General features: G+C 39.3%; 1 long non-coding RNA gene across 1 annotated transcript; it reads left to right on the top strand.

Annotated features, from left to right (window-relative positions):
• The first annotated feature begins 1,757 nt into the window (after nucleotides 1-1,757).
• LOC108708186 lies at nucleotides 1,758-23,770 on the top strand. Its single transcript, XR_001934410.2, has 2 exons — nucleotides 1,758-3,193; nucleotides 21,860-23,770. It is a non-coding gene; the product is annotated as an uncharacterized LOC108708186 (long non-coding RNA).
• The last annotated feature ends 1,022 nt before the right edge of the window (nucleotides 23,771-24,792 follow it).

The raw sequence follows: 24,792 nt of genomic DNA, 5'->3' as shown, positions 1-24,792 counted from the left end.
TGGAGCACCAGCACTGTGTCACTGTATGTAGTACATATTAGAATGATAGCTTTCCTGTCTCCTGCTCTGTTCTGCCTTCCCTCCCTGCAGGGCTGGAACTAGAGGCAGGCAGAGTAGGCGCCCACCTAGGGCGCAGTCATGGGGAGGGCACACTTTTAAGGGGAATTTCCTTTCTTTCTTTTTTAAACCCTGATTTGCTTGGCCTTTAATAGTTTTTCAACTTTATAAACCCCCTGTTCCAGACAGAATCACTCCCAGCTCCCCTTTGGCAGCTGCTGGCACAGGTACTGTACATATTTGTGGGCAATATCTTGGCTGCTACTTGCACAGGTAAACAGATGATATGATGGATATTTGGCTGCTGCTGACACAAGTACATATATGGAGGCAGTAGTGTGTATTTTTTGGCTGATGCTGGCACAGGTACAGATTGGGGGCAATATAAGGGATTGGCTGCTGCTGGCTCAGGTACATGGGGCAATATGGTGGCTGCTGGCACAGGTACACAGATGTTTGAGGGCAATATGATGGCTTTTTGGCTACTCCTGGAACAGATCCAAATTGGGGCAATATGATGGATTCTTTTGGTTGCCGCTGGCATAGGTACAGATTGGGGGTAAAAATATGATGGATGTTTTGGCTTATGCTGGCACAGGTACAGATTGGGGCCTGGGGGCAATCTGAGGGATTGACTGCCATTGGCATACAGGTAGGTACAAATGGAGGCAATATGATAGGTGCTGGCACAGGTACAGGGGGCTATATGACTGGTAAGGTGGGAAATGGTAATGCAGGACTGGGTGGGGGGCACTGATTGAAGCCTTTGCCTAGGGAGCAAAAATACCTTGGCCCAGCCCTGCCTCCCTGTGTGTGCCATTCTCTGCTTGCCCAGTGCTGCTTGTGTGTGCCATTCTCTGCTTGCCCTGCACTACCTGTGGGATGTAAGCCTGTTAGGGGTTTGTTCTTGGGGTTATTAGCATTTGGAAATTGTTGTTAAGGGCGCCTAAGGTGTTTAATCATGTGTTGGGGGGTTGTTGTATTATCCACAGGGGAGGATGAGGCATATGGATATAAGGGTATGTTTTTAACATGACTTAAATTTTTCACATATGAGTGATGAGGGATTTCCCTGCAGTGAGCACAACCATTTGTTTTTTTGGTGTGCTACCACCGTTAATGTGGATATGATCTTAAAAGTTCTTGTGGTAACATGGGTGTGGTTTACAGTGGGTGTGGTTTAAAAGGAGTAGTGGCCAACACTGACTTCCATTATCGGCCCTCCTCCACATAGGCCAGTAAAATTTTGGCCCTCGGTACCATAGAACTTGGACAGCACTGATCTAGAGGGTTATTTACTAAACCTCAAATTTTTCTGGTCGGACTTTTTGGGGCAAAAACTTAAATTTTTCATGGGAAAAAAGACTAACTCGAGATATAACACCCCGATACTGCAAAAAAGCCAGAACCCACCTAATGCCAGAATCTGCCATCTCAGACCTGTTGAGGTCCTGTATAATTCAATAGGAGAGGCACCTATCTCAATTTGAAGTTAATGTGGTCTGCACTTGATTTAGCCCGAAAATATGAGTTTTCGGGCAAAAACTCGAGGGGAAAAAAAAAATATTTTGGAAAATAGCCTGAAAAATTCAAGTGATTTGGGTTTTCACTCTATTAATTCAGGTTATTTTATTAATATATAAGATAAAATTGAGTATGGGAGTTTGGTTGTATTTTTTTTTTAAATAAAATATGAGATAAATTTGGATTTTAGTAAATACCACCGCCCCTAATGTTAGGGAACTGAAAATATAACATACCTCTGTTAAGGACACAATGAGATCCATGTAGCAAGGAGCAATTAGGTATAGAAAGCAATTAGGATTTATGCAGGTTTCACTTGAGGTCAGATAGTTATTCTGCAATGAAAGCTTATTTGTTTTTGCACTAGAATAATAAATATGAAGGAGCAAGCTAGTATATAACTAGCAGGTAGTTAGCAGGAGTTGAAATGAAAGGGTTAAGCTCCCACTAGCAGTGACTGCAGGCAAAGCTGCCTTAATGAATCAGACAAACTAGGAACTCAGAACACAACTAGTTCTACTATATCTGTAACAAAGTATCATGTCCTGGAAAGCTCTAGGTAAAAATAACAGGTCCTCCTCAAAAGTAAATCAGATACACACAAGCTCAGGAGATTCTGAATACAGCCACACAAACAACCTGGACAGACAGAACTTAACAAATAGCAACTTACCACTAACACAGAATCAGGAATCAGACCCACTAACTAGAAATCTCACACTACACTTTAGCAAAGTCTCTAGAACACAAAACCACCTCTCTCCCTCTTCACAACCTGTAACTCAGTGTGACCAGCTGACCAAGGGATATTCATTGCTTCCTCTCAAAGTTGATTGATTACCACTCTTGCAATGATTAACTCTTCCATTTCCAAGTAAACCAGAAGTAGGAATTCCCAAAAGTCTCACACCATTATGGACTTACAAATGGGAGACTGTTAACCATTTCCTAATCCATCCAGAACATACCAGTTACATCCAGTGACTTGTCGCATACTCACTTTCCAGTAAAATCAGACCCCTCTCAGGTTGTGTTTCAGGACACTTTATTTGGAGATGCCTATATTTTCTGGTCTTTCAAATTCAAGCACATAACAATACTATTGGCTTTTCCTCACCCTGGTATTAATGCTGTGCTCAAGTTGCAGTTGTATGCTGCACAATAGCCTACCTGTTAATAGGGGTAACGGATACCACTTCATGTGAGGCTGTGTATATCTAAAATTCCTACAGATTTTGTTATGCAGAAATAAAATAGGAATAGTAACGGCAGATCTGGATAACTGACTTCTCTATGCAAACCATAAAAATTGATAGCAAAACATTTTCCTAAATTATACTACTACAACTCCCATTATTACAACTTTTCAGCAATCAACTTTTCTGTTCTGACAGCAGCATCCCTTGTGAGTAGGACATCCCCAGCACTTGAAGCCAATGGAAGTTGAACTCCTCACATATAACAAGTCAATAATTATTCACATACATACACAGCTTTCCTCTGCTGCACCAACAGCCCTTGTTTTTCTTAAGACCTCACCATAACCGCAGAAAGAACAGTCAAGGATATAAATGGATTTAATGGGGATATACTTCAGAGATCTCAAAGAAAGGTAAGAAACCATCCCACCCCTAAAGGTGGTAAGGGGAAACTCTGATTATATATACAGTATATATGCTATAAGACTTAGCCCTGCAGTGTCCCTAGAAGACTGGCTACACTATCATTTTTATTATCATTTGTCAAGTTAATCTAACAGGTGACTGAATGAGCTCTATAACATTCTTTCATAATCCTCCCATAACAACAACCAAATTTTTCCCTGGAATGTTTCAAACCGCAGCTGTTCTACTCCATTGCCAACAAGTTAAAACGTCGTTTAGAAGGTGTTACATCTTAAAACCTACATATGGATTTTATTTTAGTACACCTGCCATCTAGCCCACAAGAACGTATGTTAAAGGATCTCGGGCTTTTCATAGCTACAAAAGATTAACTCCAAGGAGATTTTTCAAAATAGTCTTAAAATGGATGCATTATGTGGAGCTGTCATGGTTACTAACCGATTTATTCTAAACCTACAGGCCTCCATGCACTTGCACTCTAATGTAATATCAAGAAACTGGCATAAAGTATAAGCCTCAGCCAAAGGAAAAATGGCCTGAAACGTGTACAATAATGAGCAAAGCAGAGAATACATTAATGTATGTATATAAATGTGTGTCAGATTATACACATCTTAATGTTAATTTGCACTAATTCCCCTGGTGCAGCCAGTCAAGTTGTCCTATCACATTGTGTATGTGGTTTGAGATATAATAGGAATTTAATATATATTTTCTTTTTTTTATGGGGTGGTTCACCTTTAAGTTTACTTTTAGTATGTTATAAAATGGTCTTTATTATTTATATTTTATAGTTTTTGAATTATTTCTCTTCCTCTTCTGACTCTTCCCAGCTTTCAAATGGGGGTCGATGATCCCATCTGAAAACAAATGCTCTGTATCACTGCACATTAATTGTTATTGCTACTTTTTATTACTCACCCGTCTATTCTGGGCCTCTCCTATCCATATTCCAGTCTCTTATTCAAATCAATACATGGTTACTATGCTAATTTGAACCTAGCAACCAGATTTCTGAAATTGTAAACTGGAGAGCTGCTGAATAAAATGTTAAATGCAAGCTAATGCACTTTGGCAAAAATAATATACACTAAATGCCAATGTGTTTGGAGTTTCCTTTAATGAGAAGGATCTAGGGGTTTTTGTAGATACCAAGTTGTCTAATTCTGGGCAGTGTCATTCTGTGGCTACTAAAGCAAATAAAGTTCTGTTTTGCATAAAAAAAGGACATTAACTCAAGGGATGAAAACATAATTATGCCTCTTTATAGGTCCCTGGTGAGGCCTCATCTGGAGTATGCAGTGCAGTTTTGGACTCCAGTCCTTAAGAGGGATATAAATGAGCTGGAGAGAGTGCAGAGACGTGCAACTAAACTGGTTAGAGGGATGGAAGACTTCAATTATGTGGGGAGACTGTCAAGGTTGGGGTTGTTTTCTCTGGAAAAAAGGCGCTTGCGAGGGGACATGATTACACTTTACAAGTACATTAGAGGACATTATAGACAAATAGCAGGGGACCTTTTTACCCATAAAGTGGATCACCGTACCAGAGGCCACCCCTTTAGACTAGATGAAAAGAACTTTCATTTGAAGCAACGTAGCGGTGGTTCTTCACAGTCAGGACAGTGAGGTTGTGGAATGCACTGCCGGGTGATGTTGTGATGGCTGATTCAGTTAATGCCTTTAAGAATGGCTTGAATAATTTTTTGGACAGACATAATATCAAAGGCTATTGTGATACTAAACTCTATAGTTAGTATAGATATGGGTATATAGAATTTATGTGAAAGTATGGATGGGTGTGTGTATGGATGCTGGGTTTTCATTTTGAGGGGTTGAACTTGATGGACTTTGTCTTTTTTCAACCTGATTTAAGTATGTAAGTATGTAACTATGAGAGAATGGTCATAAACATGCAAAAGTTGGTACAGGCAGCGAACAAGCAGTAGGCAGGGACAAGCAGGGGGTTTTATAGCCAGACTAATGGCAACAGGTAAAACAAGCCATGTTTACTTGCAATTACAAGTAAAGCAGTAGGATTGAACCAGGATCTTTGCTTCACATAGGTAATGCAAACAGCATAGAAACACCAGGGGGCTCATTTATCAACACTAGGCAAATTTGCCCATGGGCTGTTACCTATAGCAACTAATCAGTGATTAGCTTTTTAAAGCCAGCTGCAAGTAGAACAATGAATGCAGCAATCTGATTGGTTGCCATGGGTTACAGCCCATGGGCAAATTTGCCCAGTGTTGATAAATGACCTCCCAGGTCTCTATTTTGACTCCAGGCAGGATGTTACACATACCCTCTGGTAAATGAGACTAAAAGAAATCTCATGTCAGTAATCAAAACCATGTGATTTATGAATAAAAGTATTCAATTTTTTTCACCAATTTGTATTGAATGATAAAAAAACATCAAACTGAAGAGTTTTTTATTATATAACAGAGCAAATTCTGTCCAACCTATATAGAATAAGAGTCAATATATCTGAATATGGCTTAGGTTTCAGCGTTCCTGCGTTCTGTATGTCATAATTGTCATTTATTATTAACCTTTATATAGCATCAACATATTCCACTTTGCGTTACAGGGACTTTGCATATATATCTAGGGATATATTATCAGTATGACCCACAGTGTGTACACTAATGTCCCAATGGCGTCTGTGTGGGTATAGCTGTGGGTTGGCAGGTGTGTAGATTTGTGGGCCAGATTGCAGGTCTTATCTACAGCTAGGGTTGCCACCTGGCCGGTAAAAATGAAGGTTAATCGCAATGTTATTAATAGGGACAAAAGAAAAATATATAGGAAGGCCGGTATTTTTTTCAGAAAAGGTGACAACCCTATCTACAGCAAACAAAAACACCACCTCTGCTACATTTTAAATACCAAGTTTCCATTTAATTGTTTGTTTTTTTTAAAGGAAAACACAGTCACTAGAAACCAGAGAGTGGTTTCAGAAGTGACACATTGGGATTCAGGAGACCTTTGCAGCTATGCAAAACATGAACCCTGGGAAGAAATCAAATGTTCCCTTCCAAGTTTTTCTATTTTCATGAATTTCCCTAGAGGCTGAATTGCACCAAATGGGTTTTATACCACACTGTGCAGATGCCAACAGCAGCATGGTTCCACCATTATGAAGTATATATGTATGTATATATGAGACCCTTAAATCCTGGGAAGGAAGTTTCTCTACCCTGATGCAGGGCCGGAACTAGGGGTAGGCAGAGTAGGTGGCTGCCTAGGGCGCCATCATTGATGGGCGCACTTTTAAGGGGATTTTTTTTTAGTTTTTCATTTTGCTTATTTAATAATTTTTTAAGTATTAATCCTGGCCCCGGTGCAGGCAGAATCCATCCATCCCTCACCTCCCTCACCTTCTCCCGGCAAGTAACAGCTCCTGGTGGTGCGGTGGTGTGATGTGCGCATGTGCGTTAATGACTTCACTTACGTGGTTCGCTGGCAGAGAGCTGGCAGCCAAGGCACATTGGTGTGGTTTGCGCGCATCGCTGCTCTGTCTCAGGTCAGCATTTACAGATAGTTGCGTTCAGTTCAGCCTGAACTGAAGGAAGATTAATATTCTTCTGTATGATGGATCAAAGTATCCTACTGTTTTGTTTTTTGACATTTTTCAGTTTAACATTACATATTTATATTTATATAAATGAAAAATTTCATTAGTTAATGTGTTGTACATTTTATTGCTTTCTTTTTTTAAAAACCGACATGGCAAGGTGGGAAATGGTAATGCAGGACAGGGGGGGGGGCTGATTAAAGCTCTTGCCTAGGGTTCCAAAGTACCATGAATTTTATCGCTCCGAGTGTGGAGCTCCCCATTCGTCCAGGCTACTCACGTGACCTCCAGTCCCACATCCTGGCATTGGATTCCTTCAACTCTCTCACTACAAACGGACTTGATTCACGGACACATTCTGGATACGTTTAAAATTCTTCACATCCTTTATTTATTCATATTTAAAAGGTTGTCAGCATTGGCACAGTGCATATAACACACCACTGACGCGTTTCGTGCCCTTACTAGCAGGCACTTCCTCAGAGGAAGTGCCTGCTAGTAAGGGCACGAAACGCGTCAGTGGTGTGTTATATGCACTGTGCCAATGCTGACAACCTTTTAAATATGAATAAATAAAGGATGTGAAGAATTTTAAACGTATCCAGAATGTGTCCGTGAATCAAGTCCGTTTGTAGTGAGAGAATTCCAAAGTACCATGGCCTGGCCCTGATGCATTAAATGGGTAACCTTCAGCCTATAAAGAATTCCACGAAAATAGAAAACTCAGAAATGAAACTTGCATTCCCTCCCTATCAACTAAAGCTGGCCATAGACGCAAAGATCCGATCGTACGAATCGTGGATTCGTACGATTTTCGGACCATGTGTGGAGAGTCCCGACATTTTTCGTCTGGTCGATCGGACAGGTTAGAAAATTTCTGTCGCCTGCCGATAATATCTCTGCGTGTATTGACGATCGTACGATTTTCAGAGGGAGACTGTCACTAGTGTTGTGAGACATAAGTATCGTACGATTGCTGTCAGGGGCAGAACATTGGCTGATCTGTTCTTTTTGATCGGAATGGTAAAGACTTTGATCTGAATGGTTAGTGGAGGGTCGGGAGATGGGAAAGTCCAATCGTACATTGATTCGTACGATCGGATCTTTGCGTCTATGGCCAGCTTAAAGCACATTACAGAAGAGAACGTTATACTTGAAAAAGCAAGAATGCATCTGAAAGTGGCTCAAGTCCACTATAAACTGCTTTTTTATCAGGCTTGCTGTAATATTACCGTATATACTCGAGTATAAGCCGTCCCGCGTATAAGCCGTCCCGCGTATAAGCCGAGGTACCTAATTTTACCTCCAAAAACTGTGAAAGCTTATTGACTCGAGTATAAGCCTAGGGTGAGAAATGCAGCAGCTTCTGGTAAGTTTCAATCAAAAAATTGAGGGTTCTTGCTCCCATTGGAGGTGCTGGCGTCTCGTTTTTGGATGCCGGCGACTATTCTTGGACGCCGGCGACTATTCTTAGGCGCCAGCGACTATTCTTAGGCGCCAGCGACTATTCTTAGACGCCGGCGACCGTTTTTGCGCTTGACCCGAGTATAAGCCGAGGTAGAGGTTTTCAGCATATTTTGGGGGCTGAAAAACTCGGCTTATACTCGAGTATATGCGGTACCTTTTCACTTCTTTCCTCCTATTGCGTCATAATAGCATACTGCTTATTTAATAGCATGGATGGATTTGTGTATCTTATTAAGTAGATGTTTAACATTTAAGATTTTATATCTCACATACACTTTTCATAGTAGAAATAGTTTCAACCCCTTTCTGAGAACCAGGCCATTCTAGGCAACTGCTTAGAGAAAAACAGGATGCCCTGGTTTTCATTTGCATTTATTATGATGAGCACAATACCTATTAGCTATCAGCTTACAGTATGTACGGTAGCTGATCCAGAATTGGTGGTGAAATCAGCTATGAACAAAATCTGCTATGGGGGTGGAAAAATAATAAATATACATATTTGTCCTCGGAGAGCAATAGTATTCATTTAATGCAATGTTAATCAAACCTCCGGACATTGAAAACACAGACAGCTGAGCTTTCAAGCGCATTGGAAAGCACTTTACAACCGGTTTGTTTATGTAGGTTGCTATGGATAATTCACAGCTAAAATGTTTTGCAACTTGGGGTAAAGTGGAAAGTCTACACAAGCAGCTGCTGGAGAGTGAGCTCCAAAAGAGCCTGCAATCATATGGGACTTGCAGCTTATAATGAAACAGATGTTATAGGAAAATGGTGTTATTACTTCAACATAGGCAAGCAAAGGATGTATGCTCAGCATGAAGTTTTACATAAGACTACCTTAAATCAGCAGTGTTTCCATTGGAATCATTTCAGTCTAATTTGTTTTAGTAATTTACTATATAATTAATCCACTACAACAGTGCTGTCCATCCAACCTGTGACCCCCCCTTGAGTGGCCCCCACATGAAAGTCTGCCTGCTGTGACTGCTTACCTTGCGTAAGCTTTTAAAGGTATCGTTACTGAGATTAACTGGCCACTGCATTGTTCACACCTCAAATTCAGACTGAAATCCCTTCTGCATTGTTCATCCCTGTACTTGTTCAAGCCCTGTACTATTTACTCAGACCCAGAATGAAAGTGCCATACTCTGCCTGCCCTACGCTCCCTGTGTGCCATACTCTGCCTGCCCTATGCTCCCTCTGTGTGCCCTACTCTGCCTGTGTTATGCTCCTTGTTTGTTCTGGGGGTGTGACAGCATTTGAAAATTGTTGTTAGGGGCCCCTAAGTTGTTTAGTCATGTGCTGGGGGTGCTGTGTTTTCCACAGAGGAGGAGGAGGCATATGGATTTAAAAGTATGTTTTAATATGACTTAAAGTTCTCACATGAGTACATGTGTAATTAGTGATATTCCTGCAGTGAGCACCAACCATTTAGGTTTTGGTGTGCTACGACCATTAATGTGGATATTGTCTAAACATGTGTTAACATAGGTGTGGTTTAAAGTGTGTGTGAGTTGTTTAATGTTAACCCCAATAAAAAGACTCTGAATACATTTATCACTAGTGTTTACATTCATGTCTTTAATGCTGCCCACTAAATTTGGAAATTTAAAGGTATGGTTCACCTTTAATCCATAGATGGCTTGCAAACCGGGCAGTTGTTCCTTTATTCCAAATTATTAAAAGTCATGAGTCAAGCAATTTTTAATATTTGATTTTGAATAAAAGACTACTGTCCGGTGTGAAAGCCATCTATGGATTAAAGTTGTTATTTCTCCCCTGGCTACAGATTTGGGACATTGGCACACAGGCCATCAAGAGAATCGGGTGAGTTACTTCCTAATTTGCTGTTATGCTTAAAAGTTTGGATGTCCTGGATTGTGCTTCTCTGTTGCATTCCCCCATCAAGTGCTGGACCTAGGGTAGGAACACCCTGGTCAAAAAATGCTTGGAATAAGTTAAACTGAAAACTAAATTTGGCCGAGCCACACTTTATTTGAATACCGTGGTTTACCTTTAAGCTAACTTTAAATATGTTATAGAATGGGCAGTTTTAAGCACCTTTTCAATTGGTCTTTATTATTTTGTTTTTTAATTATTTGCCTTCTTGTTCTGACTCTTTTCAGCTTTCATATGGCATCACTGACCCCAACTAAAAAACACATGCTCTGTAAAGGTACAGATTTATTTTTATTACTCATCCTTCTATTCAGGCCATTTCCTCTTCACATTCCAGTCTCTTATTGATCTCAATGCATGGTTGCTAGGGTAATATTAACCCTAGCATCCAGACTGCTGAAAATGCAAACTGGAGAGCTGCTGAATAAAAAGCTAAATAACTCAAAAAGCACAAATAATAAAAAACTGAAAACCAATTGCAAATTGTTTCAGAATATTACTCTCTACGTCATACTAAACGTTAGCTCAAAGGTGAATATCCCCTTTAACTGGATTTTTGCTCTATTTTACTTGTTCAACAAGTAAAACATTATCCTGTATTATTCAAAAGTTTGTTGAGCAATCATTTTTATACTGTTTATTGTATCGCATGCCAATCTGGATAATAAAATCAAAGAGAACCTCAGCTCAGCTAGAAAGGAATTTAATTTCTTACATCTGTTTTACGTGTCCATGGATAATGTTTCTACTGAGTTCTGTGTATTTTTGTGAAGATTAACAGTTTATATGACATATGTTGATGTTAACCAAAATCATATAAACCAAATGAATAATGCAAATGTATATAAATCTCATAAGTGCTCAACGGGGATACTTAAAGTGTTGGCCGATAGGACGGTACGAAAGAGACAGCAGATCCAATGACTGCTGGGGGCAAAAGAAGGCAGTTAGCCCCTAGGGCAGGGGTAGGGAACCTGCGGCTCTAGAGCTTCATTCGGCTCTTCATCCTGCTTGCTGCTGCTCAGTCTTTCGGCTTTGCCTGTCAGGTCGTATTTACAGCCCTCGCACCTGCTGGTGGCTTCTTGAGTGTGCGACCGCGGTAAGCACACTCAAGAAGCCACCAGCAGGTGCGAGGGCTGTATAGACGTCCCAGGAGTGGCAAGACTGAGCCACAGCAAGATGATTCATCATGGTCCTTACCGCGGTCACACACTCAAGACAAGAGAGAGACGATCAGCATGGAGCTTCAGAAACAGAAGTCACATTAAACAGATGAGAAAACTAGCATTTAATAGGGCTATTCAGTGTTTAATTTATTTCAAAGTAGCCCTGCATATACACAATGCACTTCCGTTTGTTGTATTCTGTTGTTGTAACAGTTAAATTAAAAAAAGGTTAAAAAAGTTTATAAGCTATGTTATGTTTTGCGGCTCCAGACTATTTTTCTTTAGTGGGAGAGGGGCAAAATGGCTCTTTTGATAGTAAAGGTTGCTGACCCCTGCCCTAGGGTGTACTGATATACAATACACTGTGCTGTGTGTAAGGGCACACATCATCTACCTAAATGTTTGTCATTGATGGGAGGTCCTGTCCTGTGGGACAGTAACTTCCAGTTACCTTACTGTTATTAAAGATAAGAAACTAAATTACTGTATATCTTGAGAGCTATTTCATATTGATCTTTAATACCGATTAAACAGATATTAAGAGGCCTTGGACTGCAGATGTTAAAATAGAGACCCACTGGGAGGTAGGCAATGAATTAAAGGTAGGGAACACAGACAAAGAATTAGGCCTTAGGGATAAACTATGAGAAAGGAATGAAGCATTGAAGGGTTTGTGGCAAAGATTTACTGTGGGCTAAGTGATGCACTTTGACTGGACTGTGAATTTAAATATTTACACCCTTTTTAGGAGGGAAAGAGGGATTAAAAAGGGTGGATGAGTGTGTTTGTATGTAAAACCTAAATTAAAACAATGCACTAAAGAAATAACCATAGCTGGCACTAGCTAGGGAGTGAAATCCCTCTGGGTAGAGATTTTAAATGGGCAAAAGGTTAAAAAGAAAATTATCATTGATGTATGCTATAAACCATCTCTTATAAGTGACGAGTATGAAGCCCAGCTACTCTAACAATTAGAAGCAGCTTCACAACTAGGTCAAGTTATTACTATGGGTGACTTCAATTATCAAGACACTGACTGGGTTGCTGGGGTTGCCAAGACAGAAAAAGCTAGTAGGTTTGTAAATATGCTGAATGACAACTTTTTAGACCAACTCGCTCAAGAACCTACTAAGATCTTTTGGATCTTGTAATAACTAATAATACTGAACTTATCTGTAGCATTTGTGTGGGTGAGCATTTAGGGAATAGTGATCATAACATGGTCTCCTTTGAGATTCTGTTGCAGAGGCAATTCTATAAGGGAGTAACTAAAACACTAAATTTCAGACGTGCAAACTTTGGCAGTGTAAGGGCATCTCTGTAACATATTAAGTGGGAAATGCTTTTCACAGGGCTAAACACAGAACAAAAATGGGAAGTCTTTAAAATCCTGCTTAATAAATATACATGTCAGTATATTCCCCTTGTAAGCAAGGAACAACGTTGCAAAGCAAAACCTTTTTGGTTCAATAGAAGTGTTGGCGTTGAGTTGGGTAAGAAAAGCCATGCTTTTAAGGCTTTCAAGTTAGCTGGGACAGCTGCATCATTTATAAGGTACAAGGAGGCCAATAAATCATGCAAAAAAAGCGATCAGGCTAGCTAAAATCGATATGGAAAAGGATATTGCAGTAAGCAGTAAAAAGAATCCAAAATTATTTTTTAAATATGTTAATAGTAAAAAATGATTGCGGAAGGGGTGGGACCATTTATATCAGAGGGGAGTCAGCTGGTTGATGAGAACAAAAAAAGGCTCAGATTCTGAACTCTGAAGATTTCCTTCTTAATAGTCCCAATTCTAGTAATACAACTAATGATGCATGGTTCACACATGAAGAAATTCAAAAGAGAATATGTTAGGATAAAGAAAGGTCCGGGGCCAGATGGTATTCATCCCAGGTTACTTAGTGAGCTTAGCTCTGTGATTGCCAAACCTCTTTACTTAATTTTTTAGGATTCATTAAGGTCTGGCATGGTTCCTAGAGTCTGACGAATTACTAATGTGGTGCCACTAAAAAAAGGGATCCCGATCTCAGCCTCAAAACTATAGGCCAGTTAGTCTGACGTCAGTGGTAGGAAATAATTTTAAAGGGTTAATAAAGGATAAGATACTGGACTTCATATCAAAAAACAATACTATGAGTTTGTGCCAGCATGGTTTTATGCATAATAGATCTTGCCAGACTAAATTAATTTCTCTTTATGAGAAGGTAAGCAGGGACCTCGATTCTGGGATGGCAGTGGATGTGATTTACTTAGACTTTGCTAAAGCATTTGATACAGTGCCATGCAGATGGTTACTGGTTAAATTAAGGAATGTTGGCCTTTTCCATAGTATTTGTATCTGGATAGAGAACTGGCTAAAAGATAGATTACAAAGAGTGGTGGTAAATGGAACATTTTCTAATTGGAACAGTGTTAGTGGCGTACCGCAGGGCTCTGTACTAGGTCCCTTGCTTTTCAACTTGTTTAATAATGACCTGGAGTTGGGTGTTAAAAGTACTGTTTCTATTTTTGCAGATGATACTAAATTGTGCAGAACTATGGGTTCCATGCAGGATGCCGCCACTTTTCAGAGTTGGGAAACTGGGCAGCAAACTGGAAAATGAGGTTCAATGTTGATAAATGCAAGCTTATGCACTTTGGCAAAATAATATAAATGCAAGTTATACACTAAATAGCAGTGTGTTGGGAGTTTCCTTAAATGAGAAGGATCGAGGGTTTTTTGTAGATAACAAGTTGTCTAATTCTGGGCAGTGTCATTCTGTGGCTACTAAAGCAAATAAAGTTCTGTCTTGCATAAAAAAGGACATTAACTCAAGGGATGAAAACATAATTATGCCTCTCTATAGGTCCCTGGTAAGGCCTCATCTGGTGTATGCAGTGCAGTTTTGGACTGCAGTCCTTAAGAGGGATACGAAGTCTAAGTAAATCACATCCACTGCTATCCCAGAATCGAGGTCCCTGCTTACCTTCTCATAAAAAGAATTTAAGTTAGTCTGGCAAGATCTATTATGCATAAAATCATGCTGGTACACACTCATAGTATTATGATTTGCTATAAAGTCCAGTATCTTATTCTTTATTAACCCTTCAAAAAGCTTTCCTACCACTGACGTCAGACTAACTGGCCTATAGTTTTGAGGCTGAGAACAGGATCCTTTTTTGAATAGAGGCACCACATTAGCAATCCGCCAGTCTCTCGGCACTATGCCAGACCTCAATGAATCCTGAAAAATTAAGTAAAGAGGTTTGGCAATCACAGAGCTAAGCTCGCTAAGTATCCTGGGATGAATACCATATGGCCCTGGACCTTTGTTCATCTTAACATATTCTAGTCTCTTTTGAATTTCCTCATGTGTGAACCATGCATCATTAGTTGTATTACCAGAATTGGGACTATTAAGAAGGAAACCTTCATTAACTGGTTCCTGATTTGTGTAGCCAGATGAAAAATTTGAATTCAGAATCTGCGCTTTTATTTTGTTTTCATCAACCAGCTGACCCCCCTCTGATACTAAAGGTCCCACCCCTTCCTGCTTAATTTTTGTAATATTAACATATTTAAAAAATAATTTTGGATTATTTTTACTGCTTGCTGCAATATCCTTTCCATGTCAATTTTAGCTTGCCTCATAGCTTCTTTGCATGATTTATTGGCCTCCTTGTACCTTATAAATGATTTGGCTGTCCCAGCTAACTTGAAAGCCTTAAAAGTATGTTTTTTCTTACCCACCTCAACACCAACAATTCTATTGAACCAAAAAGGTTTTGCTTTGCAACGTCGTTCCTTGCTTACAAGGGGAATATACTGACATGTATATTTATTAAGCAGCATTTTAAAGACTTCCCATTTTTGTTCCGTGTTTAACCCTGTGAAAAGCATTTCCCACTTAATACTCCCTTATAGAATTGCTTCTGCTACAGAACCTCAAAGGAGACCATGTTATGATCACTATTCCCTAAATGTTTATCCAAACAAATGTTAGAGATGAGTTCAGTATTATTAGTTATTACAAGGTCCAAAGGTGAGTTATTCCTAGTAGGTTCTTGAACGAGCTGGAATAAAAAGTTGCCATTCAGCATACAAACCTACTAGCTAGTCTTGGCAACCCCATTACCCCAGTCAATGTCTGGATAATTGAAGTCACCCATAACAACAACTTGACCCAGCTGTGAAGCCGCTTGTATCTGCAAGAGTAGCTGGGCATCATACTCGTCACTTATAAGAGGTGGTTTATAGCATACACCAATGATAATTCTCTTTGTAACCTTTTGCCCAGTCAAAATCTCTACCCAGTGGGATTCTACCCAACAATTTGTCTACCTTATCAACCACATGCCGAACCCTGGCACCAGGTAGACAGCAAACTGTTCGGTTGTAGTGATCCGGATGACAGATTACCCTATCCACTTTCCTAATAATTGAGTCCCCTACAACCACAATCTGCTTAGGCCTGACTCTGCTCTCCTCCCCACCACTACTAGAGAAACTGGTCTCCCAGCTGTTAGAGAGATCAGCCCCATCTAGAATTGCCAATCCGGAGTTCATACTCCCATCATCATCACACAATCTGGCAAATTTGTTGCGATGTATAAGCTCCGGATCAGCCTCCACTTTCCTTTTGCCCACCTCACCACCCAGTTAGCTGCCTCAATATCCTGCTGGTGTTCTGTTCCCCCCAAACTATCTGACCCTGCTAGGTCCTGCTCAGTGAGCAAGAGACTCCTTTTAAGATTGTCAATTGACTGCAGTGTTGCAATTTGTTGCTCTAGTGCTCTAACTTGAGCCTCCAAAGTGGCAATTTACCACAGAGGTAAACATTTTGGATCTCTTGTTCCAAATCTGCATACATATGACAGATTGTGCACTGAGTCAGACCTTCAATCTTGCTAGCACTCATTATCCCAGTTATAGATCAAAACAGGAATAAAAAATAAATAAATTATGGTTTAGAACAAACTTTTGACCTAGTTTGAACCTCCTTTAGTTGGAAACTCCGGTGTTTGTAACTCCACTTACAGATCCCCCACTTAACTCTGGTGTTTGTAACTCCACTTACAGATCCCCCACTTAACTCTGGTGTTTGTAACTCCACTTACAGATCCCCCACTTAACTCTGGTGTTTGTAACTCCACTTACAGATCCCCCACTTAAAGAGCAAACACTTAAGAGCAGCTACACACTAGAGCAAGCTCCACTGGAGTCCCAGGGGTTCTATTTATAGAGTCTGTTCAGGTGCAACTAATCAAACCCCATCCCCTCAAACTGAGGGAAAACTAAACGCAAAGTAAAGCAGGTTGTGACAAACTTGCTGTAAGCACACTAGCACACCAAACGTTGCTATTTAGCACCCAAGACAGAATAAAAAACTATAAAAAATTAAACCACAGTATTTAAATATAAAACCTTACTATAAAATAGCAGTTAATAGCAAATACTTATCCTTTTCAGTTGATTTGTTTGCTTTTAGTTGCTTTTTCCAGTCAGCAGCTTGTTTCAAACAATGGGAAACATTTAAAAATTCAGGTTGTTCCCCCCCCCCAACTGCTTATACAGGCAAAGATTCTTGATTCTCTGTACTTCTTGGTTTTGGGCTGCTTTCTTTCCAATGGGCATGTCTTGAACTCTCTGATCATCTCTTCTGTCTCCTAATATGTAAAAATCTCTGGCTGAAGTACCTATCCAATTGGTTGCTTTTAATGTCTCCCACACCACTCCTGTAATCCCCATGCAAGAGGCCAGTAGATCATATGTCTTAGCACAAAACAGAGACAGGGTCACAGTGTGTATAATTATTGCAGTTTTGAGTTACCATCTATCCCAGGCATTTCCAAAGTCTGGCCCGCTGGCTAATTGCGGCCCATTTTCAAATTTACACTGGCCCGCAGCCTCCGTCATGAAATTAATAATAATGTGACCCGCCAGCAAAGTGCATTCAGGAATGGCGTAGCCGTAGCAGTAATATTTGGGCACATTAGTGAAATGATCTGCCACTTGGTCTATACTGCTGCCTGTGTGCTGAAGGTGTTAGCAATAGTGATGGGCGAATTTGCGCCGTTTCGCTTCGCCGAAAAATTCGTTTTTTCTACGCTGGCGCCCGTTTTTTACGCCGGCGTCCGTTTTTTTCGATGCCGGCGCCCGTTTTTTACGCCGGCGTACGTTTTTCGGAAAAAATTTTCGTCAGTGTGTATGTTTATACAAGCCATCAATTTTTTACATATGAGCTGTTTTATGCAAAATATTTTTACAGACAGCAACATTGTTCAGGTGTATAGTTATCCTTTAACGGACAGGTTGAGATGGTACAGTCAGGTTGACAAAACAGTCAGGTTTAGAAACTTCAACTAACAATTACATACAAAAACAGACCTATCCGCGAAAAACGATCAACATGACCTATAGGTAGCTTTTAATGTTCATTCATATTTTAAAATGTAGTATTTTAGTGTCAGTATCACCTTAAGTACAAGGGAGAGGTCAATAAGGTACTTTATGTGTGTGTATGCAAACTTGTTTTATGCTTTCACATTTATTGTACGTGATGGTGACATGAATAGTGCCTAGAGCAAATATTGGCCCCTCTACACATCATGCTACAAATTTGTTGCCAAATGGTCCTACCGTACACATGTACGGGACTGATAAATGTATACCCCATTTACTTTGCATTCCTTTAAGGATTGGTCACAAAAGGGAGCCTTAAGCAGGCCATAGATGTTGAGATTTTTAAAAGATCAGATCCTCATCGTGAAACCACGATTTTCTTGGAATGATCGTATGAATTGACCATCAACTAAAAAGACCAATTTGCCAGGAAAACAAAGGGGAGCTGCCTGCTTGACCCTGTAAACATAGATAGATTGCACTGGGACCGACAAAGATTTTTTGACCTGGCCGATCAATTTCCTGACTGATGTCGTAAGATGTATGATCGTTCGCATCCCACTAACCGCACGATAATTTAGAAGGATTGGTCGGACTTCCCTAAAATCGGTCGTTCAGCAAGAAGAATCGTCGCGTCTATGGGGAGCTTTAGTCTAATGGAGGGAGTAGTTCTTCCCGTCCTGGGTCACTGCATGACCCCTAGTTATCCTAATTGTGGGTCCTAGATGGCACTGTGTAATAATATATAATGAATGAGCCATGCTTTTGCCAGAGGCTTTTACCTGAGACTCTCCTACGTGGATTGAAGTCTCTTGTGGAGCCATCGTTAGTGCATGACAAGTAAGGGGTAGCTAGATTCTGCCACCAGTCTTGCTAGGAGAGAAAGCCAAATCAGGGATACCTATATGAAAAGCTCTCGGCTCCACCAAGGAGTACAGAAGGGATTAAAACCCAAGGTGCATTGTTTTGCGAATTTCGCGAATTTTTCGGCGAAGTGAAACGGCGCAAATTCGCCCATCACTATTGCTAACACCTTCAGCACACAGGCAGCAGTATAGACCAAGTGGCAGATCATTTCACTAATGTGCCCAAATATTACTGCTACGGCTACGCCATTCCTGAATGCACTTTGCTGGCGGGTCACATTATTATTAATTTCATGACGGAGGCTGCGGGCCAGTGTAAATTTGAAAATGGGCCGCAATTAGCCAGCGGACCAGACTTTGGAAATGCCTGGGATAGATGGTAACTCAAAACTGTCAGGGAACCAGAGACAGGTTGTATGGGCTTGATAGCTTCCCACCTGGGTTCCACTAAGAGGTGCCCCCAGAAAAACCGTAGAAACTATTTGTGTACTGCATACACTCCTCTATCAAGATATATTGGAGGGATTATTCTACGAACGGTCTTCATTGTGAATATGTACTGACAACTCAATGACTATTCTCTGTTTCATTGCTCTATTCTCCCATTTGAATCTGTTCTAAATAAATCAGTTTGGTTATTGTTCAAAGAACCACTGGCACCCATTCTTTATTAAAGGCGTTGTTCACCTTTAAATGAACATGATACAGAGAGTGATCTTTGAGTGATCCAATTTGCAATTGGTTTTCATTTTTTATTATTTGTGTTTTTTTAGTCATTTAGCTTTTTATTCAGCAGCTCTCCAGTTTGCAGTTTCAGCAATCTGGTTGCTAGGGTCCAAATTACCCTAGCATTCATATATTCATTTGAATAAGAGACTTTGATATGAATAAGAAAGGGCCAGAATAGAAAGATGAGCAATATCAATACATATGTAGCCTTACAGAGCATTTGTTTTTTAGATGGGGTCAGTGACATCTGAAAGTTGGAGAGAGCCAGAAGAAGAAGGCAAATAATTACAATAAACTCTAGAAAAGAAATAATGAAGAACAATTGAAAAGTTGCGTAGAATTAGCCATTCTATAATATACTAAACATTCACTTAAAGATGAACCACCCCTTTAATACAACTGATTACAGTGTGTTACACCCTGCCTCCACACAATTGTGAGGGCTCATCCCCCTGAGAATTATAGGTCTCATCCAGAGCAAATATTGGGGTAAAGCTCATAGTGAGAGTAACAGTGCCGCAAATGTACTATAGCCTTGCACACACATCAGTAATGCTAGAGATCTTGATATGTTAAAATATATCCTAAAAAAATCAGGCCTGGCACAATAGTTAACTTTGCACTTATAGGGTCTTGGCTTTTATTTGAACTAATTGTATTAGTTGCTGTTTGTGTCTACTAATTCTATCTATTCGTACCAAAGGAATGTCAGTCTGCTTCTCCTCTGGAAAAAATTTTGACAGTCTCACAAGTTTTTTTACTCAAGTAGGATATTGCCAGACTACCTGTAATGTTAATAAAACATGCCAAGGGTTATGGAAGAAGAAGGGTAGGCAGGCTATTGGGAAGTACAGTGTTGGTTGGATTCTGATTATAATCAATATATGCATTAGTGTTAGGGAATCTCTTAGCATAAAGCACTAACTCTTCATTCCTAAAGGCTATATGACTTTTGTAGGCTGCAAGTAGTAATATTTACAAAGATAAAATGCAAAACGATATGTGTGGACCATATATGCAGTGTCGGACTGGCCCACCGGGATACCAGAAAAACTCTTGATGGGCCCAGGTGTCAGTGGGCTAAATATTTGGCGTATTTCATGGCCAATCCCTATTTTTATGAGAACAAAGAGGCTAAATCGATGGAATAATAGATTATAGTATGTAAAGAAAAGTGACTAGGAGAAGAGTGAGGAGAGGAATTACAGAGTGTGGGCCCCTGGTTTTGGGAAGGCCCCTGGTGTCCCAGTCCGACATTGCATATATTGCATTACAAACCATTATTATAAGTGTCTTTTGTTACGATAATGTATCATTGATGGTCAGTTGGTTATAATCCATTTGTTTAAATATTGCAAAAAAATGAACCCCAATTGTAAATTGTCTCAGAATATCACTCTCTACATCATACTAAAAGTTAATTTAAAGATCAACAACCCCTTTAATCAGTGGTTGGTTGCTATAGGTTGCTGTTTTCATACAACCTTGTCCAGTGGTAATAAATGGACCCTATTTTGGTAGAATAAATGATTTATCTTATCATAATGGCTTTTATGCACCTGCATCTCCCACTGCATTTATGCTGCACAATAGCAGATGCAGTTCTAGGTGCAAATTTGCACATGTTAAAGTGAAAGAGCTTAGGTGGCTGATTTATCAATGATTGGATTCCAATTTTTACTGCAATTCGAATTTTTTGAATTGCATTTACTAATTGCAATTTAGGGTTTCCAAAATTCAAATGACTGATATTTATTAAGCTCAAAAATGTTGTAAAAAATTAAATGTAAATCAAAAGTTTACAAGTTGCTAACTTTTGTAATTATCACTTTTTTCTAAATATCCTTAAATAAAATTCACTATTACGATATAGTATATAGCTCATTATTTTGAATAATTCAAAAGGAGTGTATATTGTATGTATGTATATATATATATATATATATATATATATATATATATATATATATATATATATATATATATATATATATATACAGGGCCGTTCCTGCCATGAGGCAAGGTGACAACCTTGCCTCAGGCGGCAGGGAAACGGGCAGTTACAAGGGGTGGCAAAAAGCAGCCTCCTTTAACTTTAAGAGCTCATAACACTAGCGATGCCGCACCTTTTGACCAGCTCCGACGCTAATCTTTTAAGCGCGGAGCTTATAGGAAAGTATTTAGGAGCACTCACGGATGATTCTTAAAGTGTCTTTATTCAAATTTTCATATAATCCCCTACATCACACAGATGTTGAAAATTTGAATAAAGACACTTTAAGGATCATACGTGAGTGCTCCTAAATACATACACACACACATATATATATATATATATATATATATATATATATATATATATATATATATATATATATATATATATATATATATATATATAATATGAAACAGAAAAATGACTGCATTGTCTGCTACTTAATTTCTGATTGGATTGAAATGTTCACAAAAGGTCTAAACAACAAGAAGCAAAAGGGAAAAGCATTTTAAAAAAAAATCTTTAAAAGAATTCTAATGACCCTTTTCCATTGTTAGGCTCTACTGACATCTGGGCCAGCCTCACCGCTTCACATGATCGTGTTTCGTATATGTAAGCGTCACAGCAATTCAACTTCCTGACTTATATTATGAGCAGACTTCGTCCCAAGGCCTGTGGGGAGTTTTTATTTTTATTATGGTTCTCCATGGAAACTTCACACCACCTACTTCAAATCCTTTCTTAATTATGAACACAAAATACAACATTTTATTGCTGATGTTCGTCATTTCCTTTTGTATTCACCAAAAAATGTGTTTCGATACATTACACATTGATGCTGCAAAGGTTAAAGTTTTCGTTTTTCTTCAAGACTTGAATATGAAGGCCTTGCTTTAAGTCATCAAAAGGCTGTTTCAAGAAAAAAAAAAGCTTATTTAGGGAAATTGTACTGGTATGGGATCCATTATCCAGAAACCCATTAACCCGTTTAGCTACGAATTGCAGGAAAGACATCTGCCATAGACTTAATTTTAATCAAATAGTATATGTAGTTCTAATATGGGAGATCTACCAAAGGGATATTTCCATTCTAACTACTTATGAAATTTTGGAATTTTCAAAATCATGGGTAAAAACACTGCAACATAAAATTACTAATAATTAATAAAAAACTATTTTGCCAAAGAATCACTTAATATCAACAATAACAACCCCCAATTAGGTTATATTTATCCCCTGATTAAAATAGACTTATTGCAAATAATAACTGGTATCTATATCAAATAGAAATCAAATTCCAAAACACCAATACTGAAGGCATAAGCATATTTTTTTTAAACAAATATGTGAATAAAAGGTTGCCAAAATGAAATCATACTGATAAAATTCTTACAGCAGTGAAGAAAGAATATGGCTTTACTGTATGGTTTCCGGTTCTATATAATCTAATGGACTTAGATGGCTGGCTTGTGTAAAAATAAGAAGGAAAAACTTTAGCCCCTATTCTGAGGTAGACATGCTCTGTGAGAGGGTTAGGAATTCTTACTGATATAAACTTGTTTGGTGGTGTCCACTGGCGTAGCTATAGAGGAAGCAGACCCTGTGGGTCTGTTTGCTCTTTAGTGTTGAAACCCTGTCGTGTTATTTTTTCTTTTTAAATTAATGCGCTCACACCTCAGCGAGCGCACAAGCAGCAGGGGGCATCTACGCAGGGCCCTCCGTACATTTTTCTTGCAAGGGGGCCCAGCATGCTGTTGTTATGCCCCTGGTGGAGTCCTACTTATTGTTAGATGGGGAAGCCTTATTTGTACCATGTAGTTCTCTTAGACTCCCCTTATTGATGAGGGGACAGTGCTGGGAGCCTGGGATATGAAAGACTCCAATGAAGAAAAAAATGTGTGGATCTCAGTGGGAAGACCAACCCTGTGAATGAGGGATAGCTTGCTAGTTCAGGGGTCTTTATCCTTGATGTCACATTCAAACTTAAAACAAGTTGGGGAGCAATACAATACCCTGGAGATGCCAAATAGGGCTGTGATTGGCTATTGGTATCTCCTATGTGGACTTGCCTGGTTTTTATACAACCAAAACTAGCCTCCAAGCCTGGAATTTAATAATAAGCACCTGCTTTGAGGAAACTTTGAGCAACATCCAAGGGGTTGGTGAGCAACAGGTTGCTTGTGAGCCACTGGGTGGGGATCACTGGGCTAGATCTTACTTTTAGTTGAGGAACATTAGTTGTTAAAGCTAGATATTAGTGTAGTCTAAAGCTCCACCTGGTTTGCCACCAGTGTAGGAACTCACAGCAGTGTAGGAACTCACTTGCAGCATCCAATAGTTCAAAAGACCATGGCTACCTTGTCGTGGTGCTCTATCCAGAAACCTTGCTGCTTAACTTGGTTCCAGTATTCCATATAGTATAAGAAGTCGGATGGCACACACTGTGGCAATTGTGCTAAAACATAAGTGATTTATGTGGATCTCAACACAACGTTTCGGAGGTACAACCTCCTTTTGTGGAATTCAATCAAGTGTTCTCAAACGTGCAATTCAATTTCAATCCACAGGTATATAAAAGGTACATAGGTGGGGAACTCCGCCCTTCTAATTAAGTGACATCACCATGTGCATTTACATATTGACCTATAAAAGGTAGTGCATTATATTATAACTTTATATCATACCATCATAGTTACAATACCTGAATAGTGACAAACCGTGCTTATCAAAGTCCAAATGTTTTTTATCTGTAAAATGTCCATATTAGTGTCCATGTACTCGTATAATTTCCGTTGTGACTGTGAAATAAACATACAATATCCCGACTTGGGATCATTACAAGTCACTATTGATTCAAATTACATAAAGAAAGTACACCATTAACATCAAAAATAAAATGAATAATTCCTCCCCATTGGGGCCATAGTGTTCAAGTCGGGATATTGTATTTAATTGATTTACGTTTATTTTGGTCATTTTCTTTAGAGAACTAGTAGGTGCAGTGGGAAGGTTTTAAAGAGGCTTAAGATCCCCTTTGCAGTCAGTTTGAAAAATTATCTATTTTTGTCTGGTTAATAATACTGAGCCTTGTGATGTCTCAGAGAAATAATTCATCTGTCATTAGGGAAACATTAAATAATCTAATTTCTTGTCTATTTCAAGAATGCAATTTCAATAAGCTTTCAGTTTGTAAAAAGGAGATGTGCATACAGGTTTCACTAAGATAACCAGAACATTGTATGAGATATTGTTGAGTGAAGAGACATACTTTATGGCATGTTTGCACTCTATCAGCATGTCACTCAGTGCAGGAGGTAATTCAGAGCTACACCGATGACATTTTTGTGTGTATTCTACGTTATCTGTAGTGTGAGAGCGGCTCTTCCAAGGACAGCAAACTTCTGTTTTGTGGAAATCATATCGGCACAATTAACTCACTGCCAGTGAAAACATTCTACTGAAGTATTGTATTTAACTGGCCTTTCTGCTG

This window comes from Xenopus laevis, chromosome 2L, assembly GCF_017654675.1.
Source record: "Xenopus laevis strain J_2021 chromosome 2L, Xenopus_laevis_v10.1, whole genome shotgun sequence".
NCBI lineage: Eukaryota > Metazoa > Chordata > Amphibia > Anura > Pipidae > Xenopus > Xenopus laevis.
This window is presented reverse-complemented; position numbering and strand designations above follow the sequence as displayed.